The sequence below is a fragment of the Notolepis coatsorum genome (assembly GCF_963971535.1).
Source record: "Notolepis coatsorum genome assembly, chromosome: 5".
In the NCBI taxonomy this organism is placed as follows: Eukaryota; Metazoa; Chordata; class Actinopteri; order Aulopiformes; family Paralepididae; genus Notolepis; species Notolepis coatsorum.
In genome coordinates, this window is record NC_140169.1 from 18,240,900 (window position 1) to 18,266,643 (window position 25,744).

The 25,744-nt window shown below is 45.2% G+C and overlaps 1 long non-coding RNA gene across 1 annotated transcript; it reads right to left on the reverse strand.

The window, feature by feature from the left end:
- Positions 1 to 7,811: 7,811 nt before the first annotated feature.
- LOC311229066 lies at positions 7,812 to 25,477 on the reverse strand. The gene is made up of 4 exons (XR_014619726.1): positions 25,339 to 25,477; positions 23,879 to 23,971; positions 8,344 to 8,489; positions 7,812 to 8,050 (listed from the first exon to the last, which is right to left on the reverse strand). It is a non-coding gene; the product is annotated as an uncharacterized lncRNA (long non-coding RNA).
- Positions 25,478 to 25,744: the final 267 nt, after the last annotated feature.

Here is a 25,744-nt window from a genome sequence, read left to right on the forward strand (position 1 = left end):
TCTTGAATCAAGTGTATCTTATAGCTTAATATATAGCATGAAAATAACCAACATATTTTCATTTTAAATTATGTGTATTGTTCCCTGTTTTTATCATAGAGGTGTGGTTATACTTTGAATCTGGATTGCCTAGACTACATGTTAATCTAATGTTAATCTTAATCAAGGATGAGGACTATTTCACCATACATGACGCATCATAGCTTTTTGCTCGCTGATGGGGTCCCATGTTGTGCAGCCCTTCAAACAGCCTGAGTCCACCACTGATGTTCAGTTCCCACCTGAGGCCATGGGAGATGATAGTTGCCAAGAAACGGAAGGACTCCACAGTGTGTCCACTGGGGAGTCACACAGGGTGATGGGGTTGATGCTCATTGCTATAGAGGGAAACAGCTTGGGCCATGGTTGTGTTTCCTGTCAGCTGCTGTATTAGCAAACACCACAACAGGAAGTAAACTTGGGCCCATTTGGAATGTCCATGAAATGGTAAATGGTGCATTTATATACAATGCACCTGTACAATTTTGTTCCTCACATTCATCCATTCACTCAGATTCACAAACCATGCAAGGTGCCAACCTGCTCATCAGGAGCAGTGAAGTGTCTTGCTCAAGAACACTTTGACACACTGCCCCGGAGGAGCGGGAATCAAGATAGATAGAAACTTTATTGCCATTTCAACACGGTTGATTGGGATTTGTCTTGGTGCCACATACAGTACAGACATTGTTAAAAACATACAATATAAAAACACAAGAATACAATCCCCACAATAAAAGTTTTACACAAACAATAATAATAAAAAAAAAAAATGCTACAGTATCTAAAATAAATTGCTCAGTGTTCCAGTTTAAAGTGCATATTGCCTTAAAGTGCATGTTGGCTGGTGCTAGCCCTTGTTGTGCAAAGTGCCTGTACATTTGTACTTGAGTTCAGGTGACGGACAGCCTCGGGATATGTACTGTTTTTAAAACGGGATGTCCTGCACCTGAGACTTTGGAGTCTTCTGCCAGAGGGAAGGGGGTTAAAGAGGTCGTAAGCAGGGTGGGAAGGGTCCCTGATCACCTTTTCCCCTTTCCGCCTGATTTGTGTGGCATAAATGGAGGCCACAGAGGGGAGCTCACAGCCGATGATTTTTGACGCTGTGCGTACAGTTCTTTCTAAATGTCCCCTATCATGGACGGTGGTGTTTCCATACCACACAGTCATTGAGAAGGTAAGGACACTCTCCACAGTGGCTCTATAAAAGCTGAGCATCGCCTCCCTGGACACACCAAACTTTTTAAGCTAGCGCAGGGAGTGGAGCCTCTGGTGGGCTTTGCTAATTAAGAGGCTGGTGTTAACTTCCCATTTTAAATGATCACATATGGTGATGCAGAGGAATTTAAAACTGTCTACCCTCTCCACCTGCTGGCCGTTTATACAGAGGAGGGTGGACTGCCTCCCCGCGCCGGAAGTCAACTATAATTTCCTTTGTCTTAGAGATGTGGCCAAAGATGTAATTAAAATGTATTTTAAATGTTGGCTTGAAATGCAAACTATTTGAGACCCAGAGGTGGCTTTACTCTCCTAGCAGTAAAATTGTTTATGAGAGTTGTGTTTTGAGCTGCAATTTCTAACGTGAAAAATACATTCAAATGAACTATTCCATAACATTTGGTATCGTGGCACAGATTAACTCTCATAGTTTTAAATGAACCTCTTGTTGGGTTTGCTGAAAGTGGGTATAGAAGGGGCTCATTCCTTGCGGATGTGTCCTGGGAAGTCTCTGCACTGCCCAGCACCAGCTGGTACAGTATACACTACAGTTTACAGTATGGCACAAGGGATGGGTTTCACTATATCCTGCAGAGGGAAGGGAATAATGAACAACAAAGTTGCTACACTGCACCAAAAACTACTCGTGACAAGGGAAGAAAGAGATGCTAAAATATAGCACACGTTTCTTCAGACTGAAGGAAATCGAGTAGAATTGTTGAAAATATAAAGAATATGGGATGTTTAAAATGAGATTGGAGCCATCAGTAGACCTGAGATAAGCCAGTATCTATTGGAGGAAAAAATAGTGATATACACTCTATTACACACTGATACTATTATACATTATTACACACCGACTATTACACACTGGCACTATTACACCGACACACTAGTATACTATTAAGTGGAATAAACCTTTAAAACTATTTGGGTGGAATAAACCTTTAAAAAGTTAATTGATTCTGAATTGGCTACGACAAACTGTTCATGAAATATATGTGGAAAGATGTTTTATTGCTGCTGGAAAACAATTTGGTTGTTGAATAACAACTCCCTCCACACTAAAACATGTTTTATTCAGGCAGGCTTTTAATTAACTAGTTATTGATCATTATTGTATCTTTAACATGTGGGTGGTCATGTCTTTCTGTCCCATTTCAGATATTTTTTATTAAATTAGATTAGATTCAAACGTATTGTCATTATACAGCACAAGTACAACAAAAATAAGTTTGGCATTTTCCAACCAGAGTGCAAATGTAACAGTAAAGTGTAATAGTAATATACAATGTACAGGTGATTAAAACTTGGTTTAAAATATACAAATTAGTACTACCAAGTGTAGTGATAATCGGATGTATGTAGAGTTGTAATATAATACAGTATGTACAGTGATACAGGTGTAAAGACACTATGGTAGTAAGTCATACTGAAAAAAGTAGTAGAACGTGCTCACCTCACTAGACTTGACACTGGGTGCTGTAACCTCTAATATCATACATAAAAATAGAGAAACAATGTCCAGGCACGCACTCCAGGTTTTTCCAAATTTATTGGCAGCCTGTAATCATGACGTTTCGGTGTGAATACACCTTCTTCAGAATGGCTTGCATGAAGCATGAAGGATAAGTGACCCTAGTATATACAAGACAAACAGGAAGTGACAACATAGGAAGTGACAACACATTCCCACAAGAGATCTACAAAAAAGTACAAAATACTACAAGCACAACCTTTTAGGGGGTCAGACCTCCAACACCATCACCCTGAGCATCGGGTCCCCCCAGGGCTGTGTTCTAAGCCCCCTGCTGTACTCACTCTACACACACGACTGTGCGGCCAAGTTCAGCTCCAACTCCATTGTGAAGTTCGCCGACGACACGGTGGTGGTGGGGCTGATCTCGGACAACGACGAGAAGGCCTACCGAGAGGAGGTTGAGGTACTGGAACGTTGGTGCCAGGACAACAGCCTGCTCCTGAACATTGGTAAAACCAAGGAGCTGATCGTGGATTATAGGAGAGGACAGCAGGAGACACACACACCACTGACGATTAACGGGGCTACCGTGGACAGGGTGAGCAGCTTCAAGTACCTGGGGGTCCACATCTCAGAGGACCTGACATGGTCAACACACATAAACACAGTAGTAAAGAAAACGAAGCAGCGCCTCTACCACCTGAGACAGTTAAGGAAGTTCAGAGTATCGGGGAAGATACTCCAGTCCTTCTACTCAGGAGCTGTAGAGAGCATCTTGACCGGAAACATCACTGCCTGGTATGGGAACAGCACGGCACAGGACAAGAAGGCCCTACAGAGAGTGGTGCGCTCAGCCGAGCGTACCACGGGTATTGCGCTACCTCCCCTGCAGGCTCTATACAACAAGAGGTGCAAATCCAGAGCCTGCAGGATAATGAAAGACCCCCACCACCCCAATAACAGCCTGTTCCAGCTGCTGAGGTCAGGCAGACGCCTGCGAACTCCAGCTACTAGGACGGAGAGGCTTAGGCTAAGCTTCTTCCCCCAGGCCATCAGAGCCTTGAACAATGAACATTGAGAGACACAGAAACTGAACTACCCACACACAAGCACATACACGACACGCACGCTGAGCACGCTCACACACTAGCAGCCACTTTAACACTCATGCCGCACACACGCACACTTATGGCCAGAGGAAAGGCCACTTAAAGTAGTATAGCATCAGGAACAGTGTATTGCACTACTAAAGCTACCTAGCATGTCCTATATGCTCTGTAAATACTAATGTACAGATACCGAGATGGCACACCATGTACCTGTTTATTGCACTGTTTTATTGGATTCTATTAATATGTTGTACCACTGTATTTTATTGGATTCTATTATATGTTGTACCACTGTATTGCACATCGTCGCGGGCAAGACCAGCCGCATTTCATTGTATACCTGTATGCCGTGACAATTAAAACTCTTGACTTGACTTGACTTGACTTCATGTAAATCACAAAGGGATATATCTATATATATTTATATATATTTTATACAGAGTAGGCCTACATCTTAAACTCATGACCCATATAAGCCATCTTTCAATTATAAATATAAAGAATGATAAATGAAAATAAATAATAAACAATCGAATGAAATGAAATAATCAAATGAAACGGGTCAAAACATTTTCCTCATTGAGGCCTCTAGGCTCTAAACAATCCAGATAATGAATATAAAAGTATTCCCTTTGTAGCAAGAGCCTGTCTCTGTCGCCGCCTCTTGGTGGTCTCAAGACCTGCTCTATACCCATGTATTTTAAGCCAGAAATATCATGTCCTAAAGTGCCTTGCAACTGAAGACTTCTCGTCATTTCTTCTTATAGAACATTTGTGCTCAGAAATTCGATTTTTAAAACGGCTTCTTGTTTTTCCAACATAGTAAAGGTTGCAAGGACATTTAAGCAAGTAAACCACAAAATCAGAATTACAGGTAATCCGGCCTCTAACAGCGATACTCATACCTGTACTTGGTTGTAAATAAAATTTCTCTTTAATCATGCCATGACATTGGGTACAAGACAAACATGGAAAATTGCCATTTGGAATATTAGCCATAAAATGGGTAAATGGGTTTTAACTAACTGGTCCCTTAAGTTAGGTTGCCGTTTGTAGAAGTATTTGGGTGGTTCCTGGAACACACCTCTGATCTTAGGATCTGACTTTAAAATGTACCAGTATTTGTTCACAATATCACGCATCTCTCTAGAAATAGGGCTGAAGGTGGACACCAATGCTACTGAGTTGCTTTTTACTTTGTCTTTATGTGTAAAAAGGGATTGTCTGTTTATCTGTTTAGTTTTTTGTTTTTAAGATTAATTTTTTGGCGTTTTATCGCTTTATTTCTACTGGGCAGTCCAGTAGGGAGAGACAGAGGAGGAATGGGAGACAGAATGGGGGGAAGACATTCGGCAAATAACGACGGGTTCGGGAGTCGAACACGGGTCGGCCGTGTCGCGGCTGAGCGCGCTATGTGGTTCGCCACTGGGGCGCCCTGTTTAGTTTTATTAAGAGAATTCTCAATAAGGGCCTCACTATATCCTCTAGATCTAAAGTTCTGACAAAGCTCCTTGGCTTGTGTATCAAAAATGTCATCTGTATTACAGATACGTTTATATCTCAAAATCTGACTAATCTTTTTTTTGAAAACTTCGGTATGGACAATATTGTCTCCCTTTTTCACCAATACATCGAGGAATGCTATGGAATGTGAATCATAATTCATAGTAAACTTAATAGTCTCTCTCTGAGAGTTGAGAAACAAGTGGAACTCTTCCAGAGCCTCTTTAGTGCCTGACCATACAAAAAATAAATCATCAATATACCTCCAATAGGCTTTAATGTGTCCAACATATGGATTATTATTGAAAATACATTCACTCAAACATCGACATAAAACAGTTGGCCATATTAACCGCTACCGGGCTGCCCATAGCTAGGCCTCTTTTCTGTAAATAATATTGATCCTGAAAACTAAAATAATTCTTATTAAGGACTTCCTGAGTCAATGATATGAATGACTCAGTAGAGGGATGTAGCTCTATTCTCTGATCCAAATAATATCTACATGCACTTAACCCATCAATATGTGGGATGCTAGGATATAAACTAGAAACATCCATAGTACACAAAATATCGGTAGCTTCTATACTGCACTCATACAGCTTACTTAGAAAGTCGGTAGTGTCCTTTAAATAACCAGGTTGTGCTGCAGCCAATTCTTTAAGGTGTGAGTCAACACATTTTGAGAGGTTCTGTAAGTGACCCGATACCAGCCACAATAGGTCGACCTGGTGGGTTATGAAGATCCTTGTGAATTTTGGGCAAAGTGTAAATAATAGGTCTTACTGGGTTATCATTCACCATGAACTTAAATTCCTTCTCAGAAATATCACCCTCCTTAAGAAGCCGCTTTAGAACCTCTTTGATCTCAAAAGAGAACCGAACAGTTGGATCTGTGCTTAAAGGAATATACACGTCTGCTAATTGTCTATTTATTTCAGCAACATAGGAACTCTTATTCTGCACCACTAAGGCAGAGCCTTTATCGGCCTTCCTGTACACCAGATTATCTAACTGCATCAATTCCTTAAGTGCTAGTCTCTCTGACTCAAGCAGATTAGGGAATAATCTAGTTTCATTACTTTTCTCATATAGAAGCATAACTTCATCCTCAACTAGTCTACAAAATGTGTCAACTGATGCATGATTAATCTGTGGAGTGAACGTGCTACGAGGCTTGAACAGTGTTTTAAATGGTCTATCAGCCGTGTCCAATGAACTGACTTCTGGCAGCACTGTGCTTCCAGGAGTAGAATAAACAATATTTTTGTCGACATCTCTAGAATAAAAAGCTTTAAGCTTAATGTTCCTAAAAAACTTAAACAATTCAACCTTTGTAGTGAAACCGTCCACCTTACGAGATGGTACAAAAGAAAGTCCTTTTGACAGTAGTTTACATTGGGAGTCACTGAGGTCTACCTCTGAAATGTTGACCGTTTGCCGCCTCCCCCTGCGTCTTCGGGTTGGAAGCTCTCTTGCCTCGTCGGGTCTTCCTATGCCTCCTCTCCCTGGTAGGGGAGGAGCCTGGCTGAAAAACCTTCCGGCTCCTCGTGTAAGGGCCGAACCTTTCAGGTCCTGGTTGTGTCTCATCGGAGCTCAGAGCAGAGGAGGAAGAGCCAGGATAGGGCCGAGCCCCAGCCTGGTGTGCTTGCCTGTGCATACGTGTGTGTATGAAAGTCTGTGAAAGCCAAGGGTAAACCCTATTGGATTCATAGTCCTGCGTGTCTCTCCGGCGTTTAGCCTGTTTGTGTTGCTCAATGTCACGTTTATAAGTCATACTGGCCAGTAGCATAACTACTAAGAGAAGCAGGGGTGTAGCTCCAGATTCTGGGCCCCATGAAAGAATGTATTTGTAGGCCCCCAGTGAATGTGAGCACGCGAGCGGAATTTTTTTTGGCAATTTTTTTATTGATGAAAACACATATGGTTTTTACCTATACATTCGGATCAGCAGTTCAGCACCTGCACTGTTGGTGGGTGAGCCTAGTAAAGGATGTCGCATTGCGTTCATCTTCAATGAATGGACCAATGCAATAGTCTACCAAAGCCCCCCCCTCTCTCTATATATCTCACACACACTTCAGCAGAAACAAACATAGTATCAATGAGAGCATCAATAATACACCCGAGTGATGTCTAGTAAAAAAAAAATAAAAAATGTTTGGGGCCCCCCAGTGCTGGGCCCTTGGAATCATCCTAAACTACCCCCCCCCCCCCCCCAGCTACGCCCCTGAAGAGAAGGATATGTACAGAAATAGATATAGTATCTAATCTGCTCTTACTAGGTACCGTTAGCTACAGAGTTGTGTTTTATTGCTTTTTGCCTTTAATTCTGTGAAGCACCTTGTGATTTTGTATCTGTCAAAGGTGCTACACAAATAAACGTTACTTTAGGCAGACGCGTCAGATTAGGCTGACGATGTGTTGCCAACATGCACACATTCTGTCACAGACAAAATCGATAACAGTAAATCAAAATAATATTTATTATTGAAATTCATACAGTCAATAAAGAAGAACAAGTCAATGAATGACAACATGAATTAATAACGAGGACAGTATCATCAGCAGATGCTTTGATCAGCTATCCGGCCTGAGCAGTTCCTCCATTGGGGAATTGGTGCGTCAGACGTTCATTCTCTCTGCCGAATGCTACGGTCCCTTCTTCCTCATGACCTTTGACGGAGCAACATGAAGCGAACTGAGAGATGGGCACAAAAGAGGGGTTTAGGAGAGGAGTTTAGGATAGGTCCATTGGAGGTTTGTTTATGTGCATCAGTGTATGTGTGCGAGTGTGCGTGCATGTGCGTGCGTGCATTTTCTATATGAACCAGATGAGATGAGCACAGATGTGTGTGTATCATTGGCGTGGAGGAGATGTGCGCTCCAACCGGATTGTCAACTGAGCATATGTGTAGCTAAACAAAAGATCTCTGAACATCCCGACTCTCTGTAATGAAGTGGAGAATGTGTATGGTTCAGATGTGTAATCACCTATCCATCCCCTCTCTTGCCCTCCCGCTCTCAGCCTCAGGAGCCTCTCTGTTGCACCGTCAGGTCTGGAGCTGGCTGCGTTGGTACGGGCTGAAAGCCTGGCTCTGCTCCCAGTCCATTCCCCTGCATACTCTCTTCCTTTCCCGCTAGGAAGGGGGAGAAAGACAAAGAGAGAATGTTTCAATTGCCTTGTGTACATCGACAATCTTCTTCTCTTCATATAGCAAGGCCATGTTTGTGCTGCCAAATGTTTGTCATATTTATAATACAACAGCAGCATCACAGCGCCTCCTCCACTGCTGGCAATGCGTTCTGAAGATGAGGCAAACAGTGTTGGCAAGACTTCTAGTTGGGGTTAGGACTGGATCGATATTGTTGATAGAAGACTCCTCTCCTAACAATCCGAGCGTGTCTGTGTCAAAAACAAGCTCTTTGAGGGACATTGACTGAAATTGATTGATTGAAAAGTGTATTAACAGATTGCAGAATGGGTACAGTACAGTACAGCTCAATACATACAATTGTTAAGGGGAACCCTATTCCCCGTACCTGGTTCAACTAAGTCGATCAAAAGTCCCATTATCCAGATTCAATTAACCCGATGTTTGAATCCAGGCTTTCCCTGTTCCTCGAACACTGATTCAGTCTCATTAATTCGAACCAGACTTGATACTCAGGATAATTGCGAGCGGCCGCCTCACCTGAAAAGGCCGGTGTCGATCGCAGAAATCCTGATTTTCTAACGGCATTGATTGATTGATTTAAAACTTTATTAACAGATTGCAGAATGGGTACAATACAGTACGGCTCAATAGCCTCGCCGACAAGCTAAATGCATAATCTATAGGCTAATGTTAAATCCCTCATTACCCCAATCAAATTATATTTCTTTAAATGTGCCTGCTGGCAGTAGGCTTAATGGAATGAATAATCGAATGAGATCTTGCTAGCGAAAATAATTTGTTCAACTTTCAGAATAAGTAGATACAAACAAGCCCAAAGAGTATCTAATTGATACGAATTAATAGATACTTATTAGGATATCTGTACTGTATGCGCTCGGCTTAGGTATCATGTACTTTATATATAAACAGTTTTCAAGGCACGACCCCCGAAATAACGGTGTCAGAGAGGCTATACAGTTTCACTATTAATCAGGTTTGAATCTGTTTCGGACATCATCCATACATGCATTGAATTGATTAACCTTTGGTTTATACCAGTGACACCTCATGTGCATCATCGGATAACAGTGCTTTAAATGCATTCTCAAATGCATTCGTCAAAACGTCAACGGCTCATTAAATCTCTCAAATCTGTCAAACAGCACATCTCAGACATTTTAATCCCAGTTACAATATCACAATAACGTGCGAGTGACAGTGATACAATTCACAGATTCAGATTCCTCGTAATTCATATCCACAGTCCACGCATGAAGACGCTTCAATTTATGCTTGAATGAAACACAATCCGGTGCTCCGTTAAGCAAATACATCAACAGCGGAGAATATGAAACGAATCAGAGCCAAACGCCCGATATTCATTAATTAAATATCCCTGCAGGATTCACATTTGCAATGAGCAGTTATTAAAATAACCAGTGTGTATCGCGACCGAGCGCCGTATCAATATGACGTGCATTATTTAGGACAAAGTAAATCTATAGGCTGAATATGATTTATTATCAGCATTTTAGGTATATTATTTTACATTTCAAAAGCTCCCTCTAAAAAAACAAAGCAGAAAAACATAATTCAGAATGGTATAATGGGATCTAGACTGAGAATTATTTCAGGAAGCGAGCTGCATTTCTTTGCGAGGGTGTGGCCATGCAGGTTATCGAGCTAACTGAACTAAACCCTGCGTCGGGGAACGGAAAGGTCTGGCTTAAGTCAAGCTATGCTGAAAATTATCCGGCTAACTCAGTTAGGCAAGTACGAGGAGGAACCCAAAACATCAAATCGCAGCCCAGTTCACAGAAGCCACCTGAAGCTCGTTCAATACTGGATCAATTCAAAGGAGTCTGTTAGACTCATAATTATAGAAAGATGACATAAACTTAAGAGTAATTTTTTATTCCTCCCCCTCATTTAATGCACATATTAAAAATTTCACCAAAATGGCCTTCTTCCATCTCTGTAATATTCCAAAAATTCACCCCATTAACTAACTCTGGCCGACGCTGAAACCCTAATTCATGCATTTGTCTCATAAAAATCTTCAACTCGTGCAAAATGCAGCTGCACGGATACTAACTAAAACTAGAAGATTTGATCATATCGCACCAATTCTGTCCTCCCTACACTGGTTTCCCATCCAGGCCAGATCTGACTTTAAAGTAGAGATGTTCCGATACAATTTTTTCCTTTCCGATCCGATTCCGATACCTAAGCTTTGGGTATCGGCCGATACCGATACTTATCCGATACCAGTGCATACATAAAAAAAAAAAAAAACGATATTATATAAATTTTTTATAAATATATATATATATTTTTTTTTAACAAATACTGTTTTATATATACTGTTTTTTTGTAATAACTAGAAAGTAATGGTATTTATTCAACAACAGGTGATTGTATAGATTTGTATTAGTATCATTAATCAATGAGTATGGGGCTTCAGCACTGCAGATATACCCTACTCCAATGATCCACACGGACATTATACGTTGCTGCACTCGCTACCCACTGGCTCTGCAGATATACCCTACCTCAGTCTGTCTACAAGGCTCCGTTTCAGTAGCAGTCGATCTGTTGTGATTTTTGCACAATAAATATTCAACATTCTCTTTTGAGACTCCGCCTCAGACTCTTATCATTTGGCACTAAAAGCTAAACATTGTCACCGATATGGCTGTCCGCAACATGTCATTAATTGTGTACGCGAGGTGGTCTCAATGACGACACCAACGTGAGCTAAGTTAGCATAGCATGAGCTGTCGGTATATGAAAAGACTGTAACGTTACTGGTGACAGTGATTTAACGAATACTCCTTTGCCAACTTGCTGTACTTTGCTTGCAGGTCTGCAGCCATTATTGCTGGATTATATGAATAGCCCCAACTTTAGCCAAGGTAATGTTAAAGCTAGCTTTCGGTTAGCTGTTCAATGCTAATAACACCAGCCACCAAGCGAACCCATGAGCTCCCCGTCAACACCGCTCTGTCGGGACGATGACATTTAAGAAAGTATCTGCTGTTAAAATGACAAATGGCATTGACACTTTAATCGATTAAGCACACGTTTGTTTTATAATGCTTACTCAACAGACCACAGTGTTGTTGATAAATTACGTCATATGGTATCGGAGCGCAGCATTAGAGGGTACTCGCCGATACCGATACCAGCATTTTAGCCAGTATCGGCGGCTTTTCCGATACTGGTATCGGTATCGGAACAACTCTACTTTAAAGTGCTGCTCCTCACTTACAAAATTCTAAATGGGCTCGCACCGCTCCATCTATCATGGTGTAGCGGGCAGTGGCGGCCCGTACATTCTTCGCCATGGGGGGCGCTAGACCAAACATTTTGCAAACATGTACCACGCATTATGTAAGGGATAATGTATAGCTACGAGGTCATTGTCGCAAAATAATTGACCGACACGTAGTTTAAAATACCGAGCCGCTTCGGCGAGGTGTTTTAAACGTCAGTGAAGGTCAATTATTTTGCGACAATGACCGAGTATAGCTATACATTATCCCGCTTATTACATGGCCAACTTACTAACAATATACCTAATTCATTTTACATCGACTCGCAACACTGGTTCTGGCTGCGTTCTGGCTCCGCTCGTCGCTCCGCCCCCTGTCATCGCCGGCAGCAGAACACCGGCAGTGTCTAATTGCACTGAAACAGTGTGTGTCAGTGGGCTTGATTGCGAACAGCTGCGCACAGTGGTCATTATTGAAAAAACAGCAGTCATTATTGAAAAATAATGACCGCTGTCGGGGGGCTATTGACCAATCACAAGCAAGCATTTCGGCGAATGTGAAAACGCCATGTAATAATTAATATTTAACTATCACCATTGCCATCAATCAATATGATCACAGTCAGTCAAATGCAGCCACGCTTCCAATATGCCCTACACAATCAGAGAGAGAGTGAGAAAGAGAGAGAGAGAGAGAGAGAGCGAGAGAGCGAGATCGCAACTATAATAATAATGCATTCTATTTATAAGGCGCCTTTCAAGGCACACAAGGTCGCCGTACAACAATTTAAAAACAGTTAAATTCATAATCACAGTTCATTAAAATAAAAATTAAAATATATAAAAACAGACAAAATTAAAATCAGACATACGCCTGCCTAAAAAGGTGGGTTTTGAGGTGGGTTTTAAAAGAAATGATGGAGTCAATGTTCCTGATGTCGGGGGGGAGGGAGTTCCAGAGGCGGGGGGCAGAGCAGCTGAAGGCTCTTGACCCCATGGTGGACAGACGGGCTGGGGGGATGGTCAGGTTGATGGAGGAGGCAGACCTGAGGGACCGGGTGGAAATGTTAATATGAAGGAGGTCGGACAGGTATGGAGGGGCGAGGTTGTGTATGGCCTTGTATGGAGGAGGATCTTGTAGACTATGCAGAGTTTAATGGGAAGCCAGTGTAGTTGGCGTAGGACGGGGGTGATGTGACTGATGACAGGGGTTCAGGTGATTATACGGGCAGCAGCGTTCTGGACCAGTTGGAGCTTATGGAGGAGTTTGTGGGGAAGACCAAAGAGAAGGGAGTTGCAGTAATCTAAGCGGGAAGTGACGAGGGCGTGGACCAGGATTGCGGCGCTGTTGGGAGTGAGTGAAGGGCGGAGGCGGTTGATGTTGCGAAGGTGGAAGTAGGCGGACCGGATGATGTTATTAATGTGGGAATGGAATGATAGGGTGCTGTCGAGGACGACACCCAGACTCTTGACCTGGGGGGAAGGGGAAACCAAGGAGTTGTCTATGGTGAGGGTGAAACTGGGGTGCTTGGTGAGTGTGGACTTGGAGCCAATGAGGACTACCTCTGTTTTGCCACTGTTTAATTTCAGGAAATTTGAGGTGAACCAGGATTTGATTTCCTGTAGACAGGCACAGAGGGAAGAGGGAGGGAGGGTGGAAGTGGGTTTGGAGGAAACATAGAGCTGGGTGTCGTCTGCGTAACAGTGGAAATTGATACCTTGTTAAGTTGAAACGCACAGTGGTCCAGCAGGCAGAAGGGCTTGATAAAGTATATCCACTCCACTGTCCAGACTGTGTTGATGTCCATTGTCCATGCATGTCCAGTTGTCCACACTGCATCCATATATAGCTTGTTGTTAACCAACAAGTACTGTGAAGAGCTGTGTCTTTGCCCATTTCCTCGTCAAACAGCCTGCAAACTAGGGCTGGGCGATATAACGATAACGATAAATATTGCGATATATTTTAATAATCGATATCGAAATAAAAAAAAAAATCGAAAAATCGTTTTTTTTTTTTTTTAACCTGCAACAGGGCAGTTTTAAAACCAGAGACAGTGGACAGACTTGTCTTTCTTGCCTGCAACTTAAAGTAATGGCTTTGCTTGTCCAAATGACAATACTGACCAAATTCAGATTTCTTTTTCTCTTGTCCATTTATTTTGTTTGCTTTATAATTTAAAATACATTTTGAAACCGTCTGTACACAGTAGGCTATGTGTGCTAGCAGAACTAGACTCCAGTCACGAGTCACAGTGCACATGTGCGGTGGTTTGTCCACCAAAAAAGCGCCAAAAGATCGAAAATAAACTAGCAGAGCCAGAACTGTTCAACTCCTCGAGAGCCACAGCCAGCAGAGAAGCCGGTTTACTTTAGCTTTTAAACCAGCTGCAGCCTGAGAACTGGAGTGTGAGGGGATGTAACACTAAAGATGGCGGCAATGACAAAGAATTGCTGCAAAATAAACATACATCTGTTGTTAAAAAAAAAGAAAAAAAAAATGTATACTTATAACAATTCGATAATTATCGATATCGAGAAATAAAATAAAATTATCATATCGTTATCGCGATATGATTTTTTTCCATATCGCCCAGCCCTACTGCAAACTACCTGGCGTTCTATCGCCCTGCTCTAAGACAAACTCTAACCTTAACCAACTTTGAAAGAGTGCCTAAGCTTAACCGTCGAAAGAACTTGCCGTCACGCTCTAAGACAAATAGCTGCATCACAACAACACAGTCTACCAACTAGGGGTGGACGGTATAAACGGTATACGGTATAAACGGTATGAATTTGCTCTACGGTATGGATTTTGAATATACCGTGTAACCGGTAGTGCAGCTCTAAAATAGCAATGATGTCATGTAACCACAGCGCGACTATTTCACTCGCATTTGCCCCTAAAAATAGATAGAATTAGTCATAGATAATAGATATGTGCGAACTGGAAAAAGTTATTTAGGAGGCTTCGCGCAGTGGGCGTGCCAGCCCCTACCGCACGCATGTAAACACGGGTCTAGTAGTCTAGTGGGACGGGACACAGGAGCTGTCGGCGTCTCCCTGAGCTAACGTTAGCTTAGCTACCGTTACAAAATGACCCAGTCAACTATTCACTTTTAGTTTAATACATGATGGGGCATTGTCTAACCGAACGGTATCTAGTCGGCCAGCTACCGATAGCTCCTGACATCAACAAACGCTCCACAAAGTCTAGTACTAGAGATGTGTATGCTACCTGTTAGCTCACGTTAACGCAAGTTAGTTCACCGTTCAAAACGAAATGTCCCATTGAACTAAATAATTCACTGAGGCGTTGTATTAACGTTATATATGCAGTAGCTACAGTTAGCTCCTGATATCAATGTCTTATAACACTGATTCGATGCGTATTCGAGCTGAGGGCTTGCTAACGTTATATCAATACAACAGGGTCCAGGTGCAGCGCCGGAGAATCCTGGCCGTAGCTCTGCTCGAGGCTACTCGAGTATAGGTCCAGGTGCAGCTCCGGAGAATCCTGGCCGTAGCTGGAGGCTACTAGAGTACACACAGACAGTGGAACTTGTTGCGTGGTGGCGATGTCTCGCAGATAATACAAGTACAAGTCTAATTATATAATATATATATTTTATAAAAAAAAAATATATATATATATATACAAAAAAAAAAAATTGTATCAAAAACGATGATACCGTGATATATACCGTTACCGTCTATGCTTCAAATTATACCGTGATATAAATTTTAGACCATACCGTCCACCCCTACTACCAACCTAGAAACTGGCGTTGGCCAATCAGAGAGAGCGTCTCCGCTAAATGCGGCTACGGAAAAAAATTATAGACGCTGCTGCTTAGACAGCTTCAAATCGTGCCCAGCTTCCATCATAAACATAATATTTCAACGCACAGCGCGTTACGCACTGATTGGCTGCGACGGATACAGCGATGAAACAGTGACGCGCACTCAGAGCGCTATTGCGTCTAGCCCGGGCCGAGAAATACGGCTAGGAGAAATGCGGCAGGAGTGAGTCACTTCCTGTTCAGGAAAACGAGTATTTATATTTGATATATTAACGTTATATTGTGCATTGGAAACACAAACTTAAAATGAGTAAATATGATTAATTTTAAACATGTTTATATTATTTATAGGGCTATAAAACAAAAATAATTTCTCTTGTTCTTCTCTCATTTAACCAGGGGGGGGCGGCGCCCGAGCGCCCCTAGTGGCGAGCCGCCACTGGTAGCGGGGCTCCATCGTCTCGAGTCTACTACACTTAGTAAGTCACACACACACGTGCTCTCTCATTCCAACTCTGCTGAGTGTTTGTTATGTTATCTTGCCATAACGTTAGCACGGTTTGTACAACACAACGTTAGCCTGGTAGCCCGGTTTGTACAACACAACATTAGCCTGGTAGCCCGCCAGCTCTAATACAGCCACTGAAATGTTACCGTAGCTACTAGCTAGCAGAGGAGAAAATGGGAGTCTGAGAGGCGGGGTGTTGAAAGACAATGATAGGTGTTACAAAGGGTCAGATTAAACCGAATATATATATTTATTGCCTGAGATCCCATGTATAATATTTGTATGTCGTTTGATATCCCCTTTATATTCCTTGTACAATATGCACGGAATATCCCTTTAGTCTAGCAGGACAGACCATAATATTCATTCCTCTATTGGAAGCGATCCCATGGCGCCAGGTACCGAGTAAAGCCTTGCCCCCTCGAGCTGACTTGAAAGCTGCCGCCGGGACTTGTCTTAACATGCCCGCTTTCGCCCACGGCTACGAGACCGAGAGGCGACAGAAATGAGATAGGCACTATTTGTCCACCGTGGATATATATATGGCGCAAGAAATGTAGAACCCCCCTTGCAGTTCCTCTTCAGTTCGCCTTCAGTTCAGTCTGGTTCAGTTACCGAGTAAAGCCTCACCCACTACGCAACGTGTGGTGCAGAGTAGGGCTCGTATCGCCCAAGATAGAATCGTGTTATCCTATTACCTTTGTTCAAGGTACCGTTCGCTATTTACTAGTAAAAGCCTTCATTACGAGTCAAAGACCACGTGAAGGGAGTAATTGTGCGTCTATACAGAGCACTTATAGCCGCGTGCAAATAGGATAGACCAACGTCAAGTTCAACTCTGAACCACCGCGCACTACCGCGCAACACGGAGGATTTACCCCGCCAGCAGAGCCACTTTTCCGGCAAGGATTATTCTTCAGTGCTTTGACTGTGGCGGCTGGAGCAGAACCGTCTGCCCCGCTGCTGCTGTGGGAACTACACATCTACCGTGAGGACCTCCACTCGAGCCCGTCTCTGCCGGAGCAGAGACTCCACGGCTCTCACCTACACGGCGCGCATCCTGGGACCAGGTTGCCTATCCCCACTGCTCCAGGGGTGATATTGCCCCCGTGAACCATTGACTTGCATAGAGCTTTGGCCCCCTCTGCTGGCTTACAACCGGTAGTACCCCCCTTTCCCAGAGCACCATAGAGATCATCCTTAATATTTACTATTGATTACCTATGCACATTCTATTTGCCTTATAAGCGCAATTGACCAAAGTGATGTAATCTAATATCTCCCTTTTATGTAATAAATATTCTAACCGAGTATTTTGTGTGGAAAACCTGTTATTGTGCGAGTGTCGTCATCTAGAATACCTTTGTACGGTGTTGGCCAGTAATGTACAAGTCGGTAGTGATTCAATGATATCAGTACTTGATTAATACAGTCAGGGAATTGTACCCCTCAGTTACAATAGGCATTTATTCAACATCCAAGAAGGCTAACATACAACTGTGTTTACTAACGTTAGGTTATGGCTATAACCAAGTTCTGTTAGTTAGGGGTGACGCTTGGCATCACCTACTGCACTCCCTCGCGTACGTGCACGCGTACTGAATAACATTCCACAAATATACCTTTAATACCAGTATTAGTCTGACCACACCACTCATCAGCTTACCTTCATAAGCAGGTGTGTGGTCACCTGCTCTCCTCCTTCCCAAGCTTTCACCACAAGGTGAGGTCAAGGGCTGCAGCGGCCGTCTGATGCCAAGCGTCACCCCTAACTAACAGAACTTGGTTATAGCCATAACCTAACGTTGTTTCGTTAAGGGGCTCTGCTTGGCATCACCTACTGCACAAGGGAGGCCAAGCAGAGCCGCTGGCTGACAAATACACCCCGCTGACAGCCCCCCACAACCATCAGAACAGGGAGGGCCGAGCCCCCCCGAATGGAGGGCATCCCCCCTATTAGGGGCTTCACGGGAGGGCGACGGACCCGACCGTGCGAAGAGGCACTCAAGCAACCCAACGCACAGGGTGAGCAGACCGTGGCTTGACCCCACGACTACACCCACGCACAACCCGCATGCCACCCGGGAACGAACGTAGGAACAACCTCGTCACTGCCCCCAGAATCACGGGGTCAAGGGCAAACCCAACCCCGTGGCAAGGCCGTAGCAGCGGAGCGCGAAGGAAGACCCAGACCCACCAAAAGGACTGGACTCCCTGGAATGGGGGCCCGGAGAAGTCCATGATGCCAGCATCAAGACCCCACCAGGGGGGCACCTAGTGACCCCGCCCCCCACATCGCCAGCGTATTCGGACAAAGGCCCCTCAGCCGAGCGGGCCCTGTCCTCCCCAACAGCACACCGCCTGGAACACAGGCCCTGCAACAGGCAGACAGCATGGTCATAACACACAAGAGTTAACCAACGGAAGCAGGCAGTGCACCGGGGAAAAAGACCAGGCAACAGGCTGTCAACCCAAGCCTGGAAACTGCGGACGAGGCAGGCGCCAGAAAGGACAGCCGAAAACAGCCGCCCCGGCGGAAGGGGCGTATGCTGGCGTTGTCGCATAACCAAGCTTTCAAACAGCACGTCAGAAGTGGGATCCGTAGACCACTCGGCCCCTGACAGCTGCCCACAGAAAAAGCCCATACGATCGGCAGACGTCATGAACGTGCAGGGGCACCCTCAACCGGAGAACCGGGAGTTGACACTGCAGCAACACACCAGAGAACCAACCACCCAGGCATCACCCCATGCAACGGTTGGTCCCATAACCCCTCAGGAAAGAAACCCCAAAACACATCTGCGGCACCGCCGCAGCCCGCGTTCCGGTTCCCAACAGGGCTATCCCGGGCCTACGGGTCAACGAGCATCACCCCGGACCGGGCCCGGTGATACGGGGAGCACAGGGTCCCCCGAGGAGGTTAAAACCACCCAACAGGCTCCTTAGCGCCAAAACGCAAGAGAAGAGCGTAAAAATGGAAGACCAGCACCAGCACCCCGCACTCGGTATTCCCAGGAGGTCACCCAACCAAGTACCAACCAAGACCAACCCGTACAGCGGCCGAGATCCGACGAGATCGGACGCGTACAGGTCAGCACGGCCGTAAGCCATTACGACAGTGCAGAATACAACGCACCCAACAAGGGTCCCATAACGCTCAACCCTGTGACACCCGGATCGACCTAGCATTTTTCCCCCTGAAAAAATCCCAAGTCCCTCAGGGTACCAGAACAGCAGATCTGCATCCCCAGCGGACAACGGGTGCAACTGATCTGGACCAGCGCGACCAGAACCAGTCCCGTGCCCTAATCACGCCGACCTGCCAACCCCAGGAGAAGGGGCAGATATGCGCGTTTGATCCCAACACAAAAAAGAAGGCGCCACCCAGACGTGTCGGTATGAACCGCGTCCGGTGGCCCACCCCTAGGGCGTGAGACCCTTCCCCATATGTCCAGACCCATTCCGTCATCATCCCCTGACATGAACGGGAACCCATCGACAACACACAGGATGTCGGAAGAGGAAAAACCCCCATCCCAATTGCTCCATAAAAACGCTGTTTCACCCAAGCAAACAAGGCGCGCCAGTCAGCCAACGGCCCAAAAGCACATCCTGAGCCAGCACTATGTGTGCGTTTGGACATACCCACATCAACAATAGGCCGTTTAGACCACCATATTGAATCCCCAAGACGCCCAGGGAAACGACAAGAGGGGCGAGATGCAATCAACTCCATGAATGAATGAATGAAAAAATTTACCCAACAGACTGCAGTACAGGAATACACACAAAAAGATAAGGGGAGGCAGACCTGAGAAAGACGTTAGTCTTGTTTCCATCAGGGACCCTCATTTCCAATCCATCAAGACACATTCAACTCTTTATAAAAATAAAGAAAAGGCATCACCCGTATGACCCAACTGCACAGCTGGGAGTAAAAACCCTGTTTTTCACATGATTTTAATCCAGTCACTCCTTACAATCAGAGTGTAAGACCAGACCCTCCCAGAAACACCTTCCCACATGAGACTACGGTCAAGAAAAAAGATATGTAAACTGTGAGACACGTGACCAATAGACTCAAGTTTGACACATAAACCGGGCGCAGCAGGCCTGTAAGCCCTGCGCCCAACCTCGACATCTTTAAGACACCAGCTCATGGAAGGCGTCGCCATAGCAACAACGCTACAACGGGCGGGGAAAACCCACCGGATCCTGTCATAACAGGAGTCGGTAGAATACCCCTTCCCCCCCCCCCCCCCTGTCAAGCCCTGGCTTGGCCCTGACTGGCTCAGCAGAAAAGATCAAAAATCCCCTAAACCAATCAAGTGGGAAAAAGGAGGGGTTTATTCGACACCCCCTCCCGAAAACACACCCTTTATCCCTACACACAGAAACACAACCGTAGCCATCTTGAAAAACCTCCGGTAGAAAACAATGCATAGCATAAGCTAATACAATGCCTGCTACCCACAAAAAGTGTAAAAGGTTTTACAACAAAACACAAGTCGCCTGTGCGTGAATCCCATACCCGTTGCCTATGTCATACATAGGAAAGAACGCCAAACGAGAGTAACGGCTAGGCCGTGAAAAGTGTGCGTACGAGCATTACTGCAACTAACAACACAGCATTGTGAAAACACATATACTTAGTTAAAGCAATGGAATAACACCAGTTCTAATTGCATGTGGAGCATCAAGCTAAATAGAACCTATTACCGAGTGTAAGTTGCAGACCTTGCTTAACCTCGTAACACAACACAACTCACCCCCCAACGTAAACAGGGTAGATTCATATATACACAACCCCACCATATGATTTGTATGAAGAAACACACAGTTTGTTCGGCCAAAACACAGTCCCCCTTATGTCGGGGAACTTTTTTTTTATTAAAAACTAATAAAGTGTAAGGCACAATATCATAGAGGGGCCGGGAAGGGTGTAGGAGAGGGGATACAGAGGGGAAAAAGTCACTCCTAACGGCGTCTGCCACCTCGCGCCGCTCGAGTCTTGCCACCCCGGGGAGCCCCGGAGGGACGGTAGGTTACAGTCTGCTGGACACGACGTTCCCTACCGTCTCCTCCGGTCTGGGATGGGCCGGCGGTGGCTGAAGCGCCGTTTCGTCCCCTGGCCCTCTTGGCAGGGCCAGCAGCGGCGGCGGAGGCAGTGGTAGCGGCGACGGAGACAGCTCGACGTCGCGGAAGCCTTCTGCCCCCACCGGCAAGGACGGGAGGCGGAAAATGGGGTTGGAGGATGGATCTCTCCTCTGCCATTTCTCTGCATGTTGAGGTCATCCCGAACAGGCCAGCGTCGGAGAGGGCGGCCGTCAGAAGAGGGGCTCTCTTCTTCTCTGGCACACGGGCCTGCTCCAGCCAAAGGTGACGCTGGCCCAGGGTGGCCAGGGCGCGCACTTTCCCCATGGCTATGGCCAGCACCTGGGAAAGGTGCAGGACAGCTCCCGCAGCCTGGGTGATCTGATCGCATTTTACCTCGTTCAGATCCGTGCCGCCCGTCATTATCCCCGATACAAATCTAGCCAGGTGGGCGATGTTAGACGCCGCAGCCAGCGATTGTGTACCAGCGATGAATGACTGGTCACCCCAATAAGCCAATCGCCTAGCCGACTTCCCCTGGAGGACCGGCTTGCATAGGGGTTCCCACACCATATCCGGACAGAGGAGCGCGGCCATCGGATTGTCAAGCCGAGGCACGCCCTCCCCCATACCTTTGACTAACCCCGACACCCGCGTAACTGGTACGTAGGCGGGAGTTAGTCCCATGATGTTGGACACCGCCTGACCCCGACGAACATAGGCCCCCATCGATGGGAAAAATGGGTAGACAACGTCCACCCCTCTCACTGGGGGACGCTGCCAGGGATGGCCTATGAGGTCATCAGGGACAGGTGCAGGCAATGGCAGCGGCACACCGTTTGCGGTGGCGGCTACCGCCATGAGCTTGGGAAACAAGGCCCGCAGTTCCCCCTGCGAACCTTCCTCCACCGACCCCGCATCCCTCGCATACAGCAGGCTGCGACTGGTCAAGGAGCCACAATCCGATGCGGCCGACAGTAGGGCATCCTGCTGATGAGGCCAAGGTGGTTCCTCGACATCCTCGAACAAGGCGCCCCATGGAGCCATTTCTCCCCCCTCCGGGGTCTCCGGAGGAGGGATACTCTCCTCCACGGGACCATCATACAAGAATCCGTCTGCGTCTTCCATGAAGTCCTCAGTTTCCATCAGAAATCCAGAGTCGGACGCATCCTCGCTGGTCTCCAGCAACTCCCTAAACCCAGGCCGTTCGCGTCTGCACGCCACCATCTTGCGACGCGAGCGAGCAGACGCGAAAAGTTTGCGTCGCAAATCCTCCGGCTCCAAAACAATCCCCCGTTCATCAACGGGCGATTCCCCAGAACCAGAGGAACCAGTCGAGATCAGGCCATCGCCGGAGCGACGGCACCGAACCCTCGGCTCGTCGGTGAGGAAAACTATCCACCGGCAGTCTCCCGGGCTGGGTCGGCAACCACGAGAGTGGCAACAGCCCAGCACCGAAGCGCACGACGGAGGCGGGAATGGAGAACCGGTGGTGAAGAGTAGGTCTAGCGGGTCTACTCTCCGCGGAATACATTATGACCCAAACCTTTTCTTATACAACAAAGTGAGAGAAGAAAAGATTAAGCACAATGTAAACCAGTCACAACTCTTTTCAACTAACAACACGTCAAGTGGGGTACTACCGAAGGCACTTCCTTGTGGTGAAAGCGAGAAGGAGGAGAGCAGGTGACCACACACCTGCTTATGAAGGTAAGCTGATGAGGGGTGTGGTCAGACTAATACTGGTATTAAAGGTATATTTGTGGAATGTTATTCAGTACGCGTGCACGTACGCGAGGGAGTGCAGTAGGTGATGCCAAGCAGAGCCCCTTAACGAAACAGAACTCCAACCGGGACTATTGCCGCTTTTCCACTGCATGTTATCAACTCGATTCAACTCAAGGTCCCGAAGATACCACACGCTAAATTGTCCGTGCTGACCCCCCCAACCCATAGATAGTTCCAACTCACCGAATTACATTAATCCACCACAGTTGCACTCAATAAATGTACAGACAATGTACATATTTTAAAAATAGAATGAACAGAGCAGTGTTGTTTTGAAATAGTACAGTGTGTGTGTGTTAGTTTGGAGTGTTAAATCTTTAATAAAAAACATATATCGAACCGAAAACAGTTAACCCAAAACCGTGATACGAACCAAACCGTAGATTTTGTGAACCGTTCCACCCCCATGTATAATGTATACTTACTTCATCAGAACATATATTTAGCATTTTTAGATTATATATATATATATATATATATATATATATATATATATATATATATTAGGGCTGTCCCCGACTAAGGATTTGGATGGTCGACTATGATTGCCAAAAAAAAAAAAAAAAAAAAGTACAATATTTTTATTTTTTGGTAGCAACTATATTTATTGTAGGGAAAATATAATTAGAGCGGGCATATATATACCCTCATCTTGCACCTTGACCTTTTTACACTGCCTACTTGCCCTTCTGCGCATGCCCAGAGTTAATTATATTGTTATATTGTTTACACTGCCTATTTTCTTATTCCATTTTTACTTCTCCACTGTACGATCATTTTACGACCTGCATCATGTCTTCTACTACCTGTACCTCCCTCCCCCCTCCCCCATGCTGCTATGATGCCTGAATTTCCCCAAGGGGATCAATAAAGGAATATCTTATCTTCCCCCAGCTGGACTCACCTGTGGCCTGGCTACATGATGCGACGCTGGGCTTGTCTGACTGCGCTCCTCCCCTCACTGCAGCCCGGACCCTCCGCACCACGTACCTGCAGGCTAGTGTAAGAGAAAGCAACAGAAACAACAAAACGGATGAAAACATTGCCTGGTGTAGAAACAAGGAAACAGAACCAGTACAACGGTGTCACCTGTAATACCGGTGTTTTAATGAGTTTATTAGTCATGGGCAATTCCACATCACCGTGGCAACCCTATATATAGTAAAGTGTGTACATAGTACAGTATAGTAGTACTCAGTGTGTATAGTACAGTTATAATAGTGGGATAGGCATAGGTTTATGTTTTCCCCACCCTCTATACTTAAGCCCTGCCTAACACGTTGGTTGGCTACCGCCTGGTGGAGATTTCAGTTCTACTGAGCGCACCTATCTAGTTGTAATTGATTCCAATGTGCCAACTGGGCAAAGTTCAACTCATCACAAAAAGCTAGCCGAGGCATTAACCTGAATCTGATATCCATGACCATCTTGTTTACTGCATTTCTGAGTTAGTAGATGGTTATGTGCATATTGCAGGGACTGAAATTGTAAAGATAAATTGTTGTACTCTCAATTTGCTTCATTGTTCATCCATTTAAGTAGCCCAACGTTAATCTATTTGCTTGAACCTACCAAGTTTGCCTTTGTAGGATCATATACAGCTAATTATATGCTCCAATGAGTGATCCGCTACAATGATAATTAATTACCACCAGATGAGCGATAACAAGATAGCGTGATGGAATTCGACCAGTGCTGTGTTGCTCTTGAAATGTTAAGCGACATTTGGCCAGATCTTGTTATAAGGTATAAAGGAAGCACCCATGTAAAGTTGAGAGCATAACTTGGGAGACACGTTGTCTGAAGGAGGCGCTGCTGTCCCAGCTGCTGTAAAGACTTCCTGTCACAAATATGCCAAGTCATACTTGACGGAAGGATCTCTCAGTTTAGCATTTTTATATATTTTCATTCCAGGACTCAACCCTTTAACCAGGGGGACCCTGATGGAAACAAGACAAACGTCTTTCTCAGGTCTGCATCCCCTTAACAATTGTATGTATTGAGCCGTACTGTATTGTACCCATTCTGCAATCTGTTAAATAAAGTTTTCATTCATTCATTCATTCAACCCGCATATCAGTTAACTAGTCTGACAGGTCACTTTAAAGCCTGTTGCTCACTTCGCAAGGCATGAGAACTCGACGTCAAACTGTGCATTCTTCATTCGAATTTCAAGCAAATAATTGAGCTGGGGGGGCTAAGAAGAGGGTCTCAGCAGTAGATTGCTCTCTAGCCCCTTTCGTGACTGCGATGCAAGCCACTAGCCAGGGGCTAATTGCTCTCATAGCAGGTCTGTTGCAAAACTGCTGCCAAAACATATTCAATTGAAAGCTTCGGGTGTTATAATCAAAAGTAAATACTCACCGTTGATTATCAGTCACACCATTTCACACAGATATGAATACCACTGCCACGGATCAAAACGCCCGGTATCAAGAGATGTGTCTTCCTGGCTTCGGCCTCTGCTGTTGTAGCGCTGCTCTGTCATCCACAGCTGCCGCTCTCCTTCATCAACGGAGCTAACCCCGCCCATAACAATCTGACCAATCCCCTCTGGTCTGGGGCGGGGTCTGTGATTTTTTTTAAACACACTTCAATCAATATCTGAAATTAATGTTTTACTTTGCTACTAAGTAATCTTCCTTGTCTATATTACTACCTACTATGCTAATCTGCCTATACTAGTATGCAGTCAAGACTGTACAGTAGCACTCAAGTTACTTAGCTGCGAGAGTTCTGCCCTTCCTGCTGACCTGTTGTACAGAACTTG